Consider the following 12,048-nt stretch of genomic DNA (forward strand, 5'->3'; position numbering starts at 1 on the left):
TATATGTGACTCATTATTTGTGTTAGAAATTAGGACAAATTTACAATAGATCTCTTGACATAGTTTTAATTATTTTTGAGGAAAGTGAAAGCATTCTTAGACCTGTTATCTTCATTCTCCAAAACTTTTATCTATGCACTATTTTAAATGGAAGTGTGAGTTTATAAAGCACTGAATTTGACTTGTTTATGAAATACATCCAAGATAAATGTATCTTTGAAGGAAAGTTCCTATTAATGTGGCTGTCAATAGCCTAGCATAGTTACAAATGACAAACATTGCCACCGTTGATTTAAGGAAAAATCATATTTATTGGAAAACAGTTGACAGCTCAGAGGAGAGCTAGGAAACCTCGGAAGGAGGCAGGGAAAAAGAGCAGGAGAAAATTGGTCAAGGCAGCCAAGGCAAGCAAACTAGTGCCCAGAGCAGCCTGTGCGGATACCTGTCACAGCCAGCTTTGAACATGGTGCCACCACTCATACCACCACCATCGCCAGAGCTTAATGTCTGCCACCACTGACACCTCTCCCAGAGACGGGGTTTGCCACAGTCTCTGCTCTTTGCTTTCACTATGTCCAGATATAAGTTGTCTGATCACAGGCCCACCTCTAGCTGGCCTTTTTCATTCCCTTGTAGGAAAAGGGCTGCCTAGCACTAGAACTCATTCAGGAATCCCAGAAACATTTCCATGTGCTGCCCAGGGAGAACAATGATGTGTAAGCAGCATGGCTTTATTAGCGTGGCTGTGTTAGTGGGCTATTTTCCCAGTAACACTGAAGAACAGACAAGCTCCAGTGTGCAGAGGCTCATGCATGTCCTGTGGGTCAGCTGTGCTCTGCCAGGCTCGTGGGGGATGGGGTGGGGGTTAAGTTCAGGTTTGCTCCACTAATCTTTCTGGTGCAGTGACCACCTAGGAAAAATCTCAGAAGTGCAAATGCCAGTCTGAACCCTTCAAGTGTACCTCAAGCTCTGGCAGCATCAGCCCATTCACCGAGGTTCATTGGCCAAAGACAGTCTCACACCAAGCCAAGCGTAGGAAGCAAGATGTACCTTCAACCTCTCTCTGGGCCGGGCTGGAAATGCACCAGGCACAGGCTCTGATGTTTGATTCTGTGACAGGGAGGAAATGGATGGGGAGATCAGTTAGTCTGCTGTAATTGGAGAATCATTGTCAGTTAGTCTGGACCAATTGGGACCTTGTTATTGTGAATATCATTCATATTATTCTGGTTCCTAACATTGCCATATTAATATGCATTTTCCCATCCCACTTGTGACATGTTTTTGACAACACCGCTTTATCCCAAAATCATTCCTCTATTTTAATTTCTCCTCTTTGACAAAAACCAAAACAATATTATGGGAAAAGGAGATCATGTACTTCTTCATTGAGGCATAGCCTCGCTCAGTGCTTTTTCTAAAGGGTATGAGAGCTGTCCAGGGAATTTAGCCATTGCCATACGGGCTCTAAATGAGGGGTGCAACCAGGCCTGTAAGTGAGAATCTCCTGGGAGAGAGTTTTTGAAGCTAGAAGGATACCCCGTGCTGATTACATCAGATTTTCTAACGTGAGGTCTGGGTACTTTAACAAAATCAAGTGGTTGGTAAATGTGTTCAAGCTTGAGAAGCACTGTTCTAAACTCGGTGGCCTGGTTGTAAGCCTGACTTGACCACATGTCTCTGGGCCCCAGAACTTGATGCTTAACATTTCTAAGCTGTGTCATTCATCAGTTGAAAAGCCAGGTGATCAAAATGAATAGCTCACATGCTTGTTGAGTTATTATCAAATGAAAGAATGATTGGGAGCACAGTGGGAGATGTATAACAAGTACTCAATAATATGTCTTTCTATTACCATTATCTCAATTTTGACATTCTCTGTGACCTTGAGAATTTGAGTTTTCTCCCTGGGGGTAATTTTCTCATGTAAAACTACAGATGAATAATTCTCTGATTTTCCTCTCAACTCTAAGAGTCAATGATTTTCTGGTCTCACTTCAAAATTATTTTTCCATCATTATAGAAATATGCTATTACTCTGAATGTGTGCTCAACCATAGGGATTAAAAATATTGGAAGGGAAATATATCACATCTCTTTCCCTTGAGATAACTTTTGTGATTCTTTTGCTGTTTTGGAATACACAGGTGTGCAGTAGTTTGACAGGAGGGCAAAGATAAAGTAGTAGCATATATTACACACTGACACACACACACACACACACACACACACACCCTTCTTTCTCGATAGATGATAGATAGATAGATAGATAGATAGATCCCTCCCAGTAACCATTTTTTCATTGCAATCCCTACTTGGAAACTGTATCTCTAAATGGAGAGAGAGAACAAGTGAGAGACAGATTACAAGGATATAAAGGAGTGGCTCACCAATTATGGAGGCTTAGATGTTCCCCAGTAGTTGGTAAGCTGGAGGTTGGAGCAGGAGAGCTCATGGTGTAAATTCCAGATGGAGTCCCAGTTCAAAGCAGGAGAGATGCTGTCCCAGCCTGAAGACAGGCAGAGAGAATTCTTTGTTTTGTTCTAGCCAGGCCCACACAGGTCAACGGTACCCACTCCCAACAGGGAGGGCCACCTGCTTCACACAGACCACTTGTCAGGTGTTCCTGTCATCCAGAAGCCACCTCCCCTGCCCCAGACACACCTGAATAATGTTTAACCAGCTTTCGGGGCCCCCATGGCCAGTAAGGCTGACACATCCATGAACCATGCCACTCTGTGATGTCAATAAACCAAGCTTGCTTCCTGTCTAAGTTTCAGTCTTCAAAAACCTGCAGAGGAACATTTGCTGAGTTCAAAACATATGTTGTGCCTTCTGTGACAGTTTTCTTTGTGGAGCAAGTTGCTTACTGAGAATTTTGTCCTCGAAGGTAGGGTTTATGTGTTCTGTTTTCATGGTACACAAAGTTCCCATCCCAAGTCTGTCATTCTTCATTACCTAAGCAAGGAATAGAATCATTGACATTAATGAGTAATACATTTTTTACCCATTACTAGTTATTATCTTAGTGTTACTCTGCTTACCGTGTTATGAATATTCAAATATAGACATGACATCTAGACTGTGATCTTCCTGCTGGCAGGGACCTCTTCTCTCTCATCCCCCAAACTCATCTTAGCAGAAGCTCAACTTAGACACTTATTATTCCTTAAATGAGTGAATGCACCTTTTAAAATTTTCAGCAGCACTGCGACTAAGAGGCCATCTTTATTCTCATTTCACAAATAAGAAAATAGTATCAGTTTGTTTTTGCTACAGTAGTCCTGTGTAATAAACAGTGGCATAAAAGATGCATTGATTTCTCCTGTGTGCCACTTAGCCGGGGGCAGTTCATCTAGGGTCATTGGGTAGGGACCCTCCCCTCCTGGGTTGCTCTCTGGATTCGAGAGAAAGAAGCCACCTGCCAGGATGAGCTTTTCTCTTGGGGGTTGAGGATGTAAGAGAGTGAGCAAAACAGGCAAGGCCTCTTGAGAGATAGCTCAGAAGGGACACATTGTCCCCCACTCATATTTCTTTGGCTAAAACAAGTCTCACGATCACGCTCCATCCACAATGAGGCCATGGCAGTGGTGTGGGTACATGGAGGGGCGGAGGAGAGTTGGAGCCAGTGATCCAATCTGCCTAAGATGCTAAGATTAAGAAGGGTCATTTGATTTGGCCAAAGTCACAGACGTAGGCTCTGGAGCCAAGATTTGACCTCAAGTTGCTGATGCCAATATTTTTAAACTCTCTACTATGCTATCATCAAGCAGCCATAGTGACGGTATTTTGGGCATCTGGGTAAATCACATACAAATTTTTTGCAGTATCCTTCCTATAAAAACAACAGCAAACCAGAATGCATTTATCTAAACCTTGTTGAGAAAGGGGATCTTACATCTGCAGAGGATCTAATTAAAAGTTGATGATCTAATAGGCATCCTCCATCTATTATTTACTCTAGAGGTTGGGATTCAATTAAAATTGGGATCCAAGCTTCAATTTTGGCACAGCCTCTTGTCATCGGCAGGCAGGGAATGTCCCAGAGGCAGCAGCAACGTCCCTGAAAAGGAAGCACTGACTCAAGCAGCCAAGCGCATCTTACAAGTCACACCCTGGCGATTGCATGTGGGCTGGTTCCGTGAAGGGCTGAGTATCCAGTGGAAAATATTTAATGGCATGTTTTTCACACAGTCGTCCCTATGCCATTTGTTTATACATATGTGTACATATTATAGATGATATTTATTTGGTAGGATAAAGTTCTTATTTATATTGTATTGCAGAGCTGAATCCTCTGTAATTTTTTTTTTTTTTTTTTTTTTTTTTTTTTTGTCAACAGCTTTTGACTGGTAGTGAAAGACTAGATCATTACTTATGTTTAAAATCTCACATAGCTTGAAGTTGGGACCTTGCATTCATGTCAGAAATCTCCTGCCTTTGAAGACATGCGTGTTATTCAGTATTCCCTGCGTCACATGGCCAGAGCCCTCTGATTTCCGGTCCCTGCATGCATGGCTGCAGCGCACCTGGGCCTGCCCATCTGGCTGCCCGGTCTGTCAGAAATGAGATGGTTCTGGATGTCCATTCTCACCACAGAGGACTTTCAATTAGAAAAGGTTTGAGATTACAGATGGGAATTCGTCAAATGGACTCCTTCCCAAAAAGCGAAAATGGCATTAAAAGTACCAAATTCCTATCAGAGTTTTGTTTGTAGATGTATGTTTATAGGCATAGTTAATTAAGTTTATGGACAGAGTACTGACTAGCAACACTTTCAAATTAAGCTTTTATTTTAATTAAATATTGGCATACATTAAAGATGATAGAAACATTGTTAATTTTCTACAAATTTGAAGTGTTTTCTTTTTTGCCAGAGACATGTGCACAGTACATCAGAGGCAATAGATTAAGACAGAGTCTCTGCAACACCAGACTTCCATGCCAGGCCATCTTCCTTTCCGAAGGCTGCACAGTCGCTCACCATGGCATGAGCTGCCTGTGCTGACTGGCACCTGTCACTCTGGAAAGTGTTCTGGGGCCGGGTCACTGCTGGCAGTGCTGAAAACCCTGGCTCCGGCTTTCTATCCAAATTTCAGATTGCCATCGTGAGAGTGAACATTCCTAACCCTCCCCACACAGAGGGGCTGTGTCTGTGGAACACGGTCAGAGGGAACTGGACGTCACCGTGAAGCAGGTGGGAGCTGGCCATGCGTGGCTCTGAACCTCACCGCTGCCTCAGTGCCAGGCCCTGCAGCTTGAGCTCCAGACGGAAGCCTCCAGGCCCCCTGCTGCGAGCACTGGTCATGTCTCAAAATAACGGAGGTGACCTTTCCAGCAGCCAATTTTCCTTGATCTTCAAAAATAAAATAGGCTTTTACTCTTGAAGAATGAGTGTTAATCAAGCCAGTAGCTATAAAAATGTCTGAAAACGGCATTTAAGTAGGGATCGGAATGAGAGGCTAGGCCAGGTGATCCTGGTTCCAAGCGTGCTCGGGCCATTGCAGGCTGGGGCCCTCACAGGAGCTGTCGCTGTCTCTGTTCCTCCCAGGCTGGGTTCTGGGAGTGGGTTTACTGCACACTTGCTGTACGGGGCTGCATGCTGAGTGAATTGTGGGCATTTTCTTATTTACCCCATAGACAAAGAAACAGAAGTTAAAGAAGGTAGGAGATAGAGCAGTAAAACATGACCTTGTCTAGTCTAATATTGGTTCATAGTAAGTCTCAACAAACACTAATTCCAGAGACTAACTTTCATTTTTCCACTCCTTCCCATTCCGCTTACTCTGATCATGTTACTATCATTCAGTTCAGGGTTCTGAAACCACCAGTTCTTCCCAGTTAGCTGACCTGTGCTGGGGATCTGACTACACCAGTGACTTCTGTCCCAAAGTGCCTGATGACATATGTCGCACTAGATACCTTGCACATGCAGTTATCTCAGCAGTGTTTATGCATCACCCTCAAGGGCTGTGTCAGAGGGAATCTGACTGGAACAAATCAGAGAGGCTCTTTGCTGTCATGACATTTAATTCTAGCAGGGAGAGCAAAGCAAAAGAAATGAGTAATGAGTAAAGCAAGCGAGGCCACGCGGTAGTAAATGGGAGCGTGCTACTGCAGATAAGGGGCAAAGAAGACCTCCCTTGGGCATTCATGTTAGTTTTCCAGGGTTGTATAACGAAGTCACAAACTGGGCTTAAACCACAGGACTTTATCACCTCCATTCTGGAGGCTGGAAGTCCAAGATCAAGGTGTCCTAAGGGCTCCTTTCTTCTGAGGACAGGGCCAGGACCGGCTCTGTACCTCTCTCCTAGCTGTGGGAGGTTAGGCATTTCTTGGTGTGTGGATGGCATTCTCTGGGCTCCTTCACTCCATTCTGATCTCTGTGTTCAAATGTCCCTATTCCATAAGGCCCCAGTCACATTGTAAGACCTCATCTTCACCATCTGCTAAGACCCCGTTTTCAAGTAAGGTCATATTCACAGGCACTGGTCCTTAGCATTTCAACATCTTCTCTCTCCGCTCCCCCCCAAAAAAAAACAGAGGGTGAGAGTTAAAGTATATGTGGAAGGATAAATGCCTGAACAGTGCCTGGTAGTGGGGGAGGAGGCATACTGGGTTTAGTTTCTGTTTGTAAAAATTCATGGATGTTTGTTCTTGGTGAGAAGCCGTTGGAGATGGTTGGCCCGGTGGAGAAGCCTATGGCAGATGTGAAGTACTGGCACTGTGCAGAAATGCCTTTGTTTCTCTCTGCGGAGTGGAGCTGTGAATTATTTACATGACTATCATATAACGACTTACCGACTTCAGAACTGTAAAGAACCCTATTAATGTTTTAAGCATTTCCCTTTATTTTAACGCACGTAAATTATTTAGGCAATGTTAAAATGGCTTATGCTTTGACTAATGAGTAGAGAAAGTGTATATCATATCTTCTTTTAATTGGCTGTTTACCTTGTCCTGTGGAAATAATACATTTATTACCTCAGACATAATTAACTATGCGTATACTCCCTGATGGATATGTGTGCCATTTTTACACTTGATTTAGTCATTAGGACTCATGGCTGTGCAGATAATTGTTACTTGGGAAATGTCACTTTCTCTTCAAGAAGGAGCTATGTTTCCACCTAGAGGCAATGCCGAATTTCTTTCATCACTATTTCCTCCACGATTCACTTGGTCCTCTCTAAACACACCTGGCAATGGGTTTCTCATCACCTGCATGCTTGGTCAGCAAATCCTTCTGAGATGAAATAGACCATGATGACACGTGTGTGGAGAGTGGCCAGAGCTTTTGGACAGGTTCAAGCCTCGGACTAATGAGAGGGCACGGTCCTCTCCTGCAAAGTCACATGCCAGTCCCAGCTTGGAGGGCAAAGCTCTCCTAGCACAATTAGAGCCAAAGGCTATAGTTGTAAGCTTGACCTTATGGTCCGAACCTGTGGTCCCCAGTGGCTGAATGATATAGGCTGTGGGAGGTGCAGCAAATAAACAAAGCTTGACCAGGTGCATGTAACTGAGTAGATTGGAAACTCTCGAGAATATTGTAACCACGCCCTTACTTTGCCTCATGGAAATAAAGACACTGCTTTCAGGCTGCGTTGCTTTCACTAGCTCTCTATCAGAGAGGACAGTGTCCCACCCAGACCCAGCTTTCCTCTCTTGTCTGTCCTTTCTCAATCCTTCACCAACCCCTCTCAGGCTCACTGAACCTGGCTGAGCTGTCTCGGCATACGTCTAGCAAAGAAGGATGTCATGGTGTGGGTCCACAGCAACACCTCCTGTGATGCCCGCAGAATCCACTTGTCCATCCATCCTGAAACAAAAGAATGTCCTTTGATGGACTGGCCCTTGACTGACTTTCTCAGAGTTCTTGTAGGAGAGTACAAAATGCAGGGTCACTCAAAAGTTTTCTTGATGTTTGTATAGCATGTATAGAAGGTTTTATTTAGTTCAGATATTCCTCAAAAGATCTTTGTGAAATGGGCAGGGCTGGATTTTATCTTTTTGCTACTAGATTCATACGAAAACCAGGTCTTCTAAGGCCACTTTCTAGCACTTAGGGAAATATACCCAGAAAGAGAATTCATCTCATTATTGAATATCGACAAATGAAGTCCCTAATGTCCCCTCCAGACAATTCATGAAAGTCAGGGATTTCTCTCTCTAGGATCCTCAGACTGGTTTCCCAAAATCCATGGTAAAGTCACATGCTAGTAAATACAATCTTTGTATGAAGTTTTGGTTTTCTTCTTGGGTGAGAAATGCCTTTCTCCTACTGTAAATTACATACTTCCCATGCTATTATAGTTGCATCTTAAATGCCCAAAGCAGGTTAAAAAAAAAAAAAAGAGGTCTGGGTATAGAGAGTGCTGGTAGTTGTAGTAAACTAGAAAAAACAAGCATATAATTTTTTTTCTATTCAGCTTCTTAAAAAAAAAAACAACACTGCACACTTGCATATCTAGGTATTTATCTAAATGAGTTGAAAATTTATGTCCAAACAAAGCCTGCACACAGGTGTTTATAAAAATGTTATTCTTAATTGCCAGCGCTTGGAAGCTATCAAGATATCCTGAAGCAGGTGACTGGGATACATAAACGGTGGTCCATCCAGATAATGGAATATCACACTAACAGGAAAGGAGTTATCAAGCCCTGGAAAGGCATGCAGGGACCTTCAATGCATATTAATCACTATGTGGAAGAAGCCAATCTGAAACCTCCATGCTGTGTAATTCCAACTGTATGACATTTTGTAAAAAGCAAAACTATGGAGACAACAGAACGATTAGTAATTGTCTGTGGGGAGGAGAGGGAGGGATGGACAGAGCACGGAGGATTTTTAGGGCAGTGAAAGGGTTCTATGCGATGCTGTCACACACAGGCATGTCATCATAGATTTGTTCAGACCCTTAGAATGTACCGTATCTGAGTGACCCCTCTAGGAAACTGTGGCCTCAGGAAGCCTATGTGTCAGTGCAGGTTCATCTGGTGGAGCAATGGGTCCTTCTGGTGTAGGGTGTTGGTGGTAGGGAAGGCTGGGCATGTATGGGTTAGGGCTGTATGGAAACTCTCTAATTCCTGCTTAGTGTTTCTGTGAACCCCCTCAAGAAATCCTACAAAAAATGAAATGTAGTTCAAAGGGAAAAAAACCATTGTAATTATCGATGAGAACCAATAAGTTCTCTGACTTTCATCCTCAGGCTAGAATCCAAATGCTGGATTGCTTTTTGCCTATCTCAGGATAGAAGAATCCATCTTCCTCTTACTTCCTCTACTTCATCTGCATATTATTATTAAAGGAATATTTTATAGAATTTAAAAATGATTTATAATTAATATTAGCATTTGGGAATAAAAACAAAGTGGCTTTGAAAAAGTCATTGTATAACTTTTTAAAATGAGGTCACCATATGTAAGCACATATTTGTGTGTACTCATAATTTATTTCTTTTTTTAATATATATATTTTATTTCAGAGAGGAAGGGAGAGGGAGAGAGAGATAGAAACATCATTGATGAGAGAGAATCAATCAGTTGCCTTCTGCATGTCCCCTACTGGGGATTTAGCCTGCAACACAGACATGTGCCCTGACCAGGAATCAAATCATGAACTCGATTCGATTAGGTCATAGGTCAATGCTCCACCACTGAGTCAAGCTGGCTGGGCTTATAATTTATTGCTAACTTCTTGAACATTCTTACATACCATTTATTGTCCTTGGGTTTATTTGTTTTCCCCTTTTCTCTTGTTTAGTTTTGCATTGAGATCATCTTTTTGTACTGTTTATATTCATGTTATGTTGGATCCCTTTATCTTTGAAAACCAGATCATGTATTTAACAACATTATTTTTTCATATAGAATGGTGGGTTTGGCCTCATCTTTAATGTTTTCTTCTTCCTTCTATTTTAATTTTGTTTCTTACTGTTTTTGTTTTTGAGTTGAGGTGTTTATTCTCCATTCCTCTGACAATGAACAAAGTCACTGACGTTCATGAGTAGTCTCTGAATATAGTTTTGGTTCCTGCCCCAATATTTTGATAATATCATTCCAAAATTACTATTTTTAATGGATTATGTTATTTCAATTTGGAAGCATTTTTGTATCTTCAGTCACTTGCTTACAGCTTGTAACTTTGTATCTTTTGAGCAAATGTTTGATAAACTGGGCATTTCCAGTTAAGTCGTTCTAGAAGTTCATGCACACAAACACTTCTGGGACATAGATGCACTCTCAAATAAAAATAAATAAGATGCCAGTGGGGAAGATAGTTTTCTAACAAGAAAAAAACTTAAGTAGATAAACAATTTAATATCCAGTAAGTCCCATACTTTTAAAATTATATACTTGTAACAGTTTTTTTAATCAAATTAAATACCATATACAGAGGATATAAATGAACAGTGGCCCACTTACTCCTATAATATGTTGATGCTGCCACCTAAATAAAAGCTTAATTTCTAAATACCTCCTAGTATACATTGGAAGGCTTTCTATTTTTGGTAGTGGGTTATTTTAAATATTTTAATACTGTTTCAGAACCATAAAATAAATGGATCTGAGGTTGTTGATTTTTTTCAGGTGAAAGTTAAGAAAACTGACTAGAGGACTTTACCAATGAGTACATGGGCAACAAAGCATAAGAGAATAAATGCAGAGTGGGCCATGGGTGGGGAAGAGCTCACACACACAGTGAGCAGAGGCTGCCTTTATGGTCTCCCTCTCAGATGCATTCGCAGACCTCACCACATTTTATGGGCCTTGAAATCCTAATGGGAGAACATCTGTTCAAAGTCAGTGAAACAAACAGATGATTCCCAGGGGGCTCTGAAAGCTCCGGGCTTGCATTGCAATTTGTGCCAAATGATTCTAAGCAGATTTGCTATCTAAGCACCAGCCCTGTAAGAAGCCATAATGACCTCTGGTGCCCCTCAGGGGAGTTTTTGCTCTCATGACCCCAGGACCTAATTCTTTCTTCTTCACCCCAAACCAACTGGACCCTTTGGACAACTATAGAAAGAAAGCAGAGTTTCTATGAGTTTTATTAAATGTAAATCTTACAATACAATCATAACCCTAAAGGACTTTCTTTTAGAGCACTGATCAACAAACTTTTCTCGTAAAGGCTAGAGTGTAAATATTTTCAGCTTTACAGGCCATAGTTACTTTCCCTCAACTCCTAAACCCTGCCTTTTAGCATGAAAGCAACCACCAACAAATGTAAGAGAATCCACATGATGTATTCCAATAAAACTTTATTTAAAAACAAAAAACTAGGCTGGATTTGACCTTGACATGGATAAGCCACCTCTGATTTGGACCCTAGTATGACTTCATTCTCAAGTAGTCAGTTATCATGGGAGTCATTTCAGTAAAACGTATAATCATTGAAAAACAAGGGTGTTTTCCTTCCTCTTATTCAGATTTCAGATCTGTATTCTCAACATTCCTTTCCTTTACACATGTTCATTCAGACAGCATAGCCCTAAAAGAGGAAGGAGAAAGAGAAGACACAGCAACTGTGCTCTCATTTATTACTTGATTAGAAATAAAGGCTCTCCAAACCCTGCACTTACTTACTGATGTAGTTACTTATTTTCATTAATAAAGCATTGGTTCCCCAGAATGCAACCTTAAGGCATTCTTTCTAAAATGTTTAAGAAATGTATACAGTTCCTATATTTATTTAGTCATTTCTGCTACCAATTATTTTCACAAAACTTGCATAATTATGTCTGTCTTAGATATTTTGGGGAGGTGTATATGTGTGCCTTTGCAATTTGTAATTATCCTGGAAGCTCTGGTCCATTTCTAACCTCAAACACCTTCTGTTATCTTAACCTCTTTATCCCTATAAACTAGGATTGTAGTCCCCTTCCCACAGTAAATAAATTTTAGTGCAGACACTAAAACCTGAGTGTCTGTGTTCACATACAAGCTCCATCACTTGTAAGCTGTGAATTTGGGTAAGATGCTTGTCTCTCAGCACTTCAATTTTCTTGAATGAAACTGTTGGTAATGAGAGTACATACTTCATAG

Source organism: Pipistrellus kuhlii, unplaced genomic scaffold (genome assembly GCF_014108245.1).
Source record: "Pipistrellus kuhlii isolate mPipKuh1 unplaced genomic scaffold, mPipKuh1.p scaffold_m20_p_11, whole genome shotgun sequence".
In the NCBI taxonomy this organism is placed as follows: Eukaryota; Metazoa; Chordata; class Mammalia; order Chiroptera; family Vespertilionidae; genus Pipistrellus; species Pipistrellus kuhlii.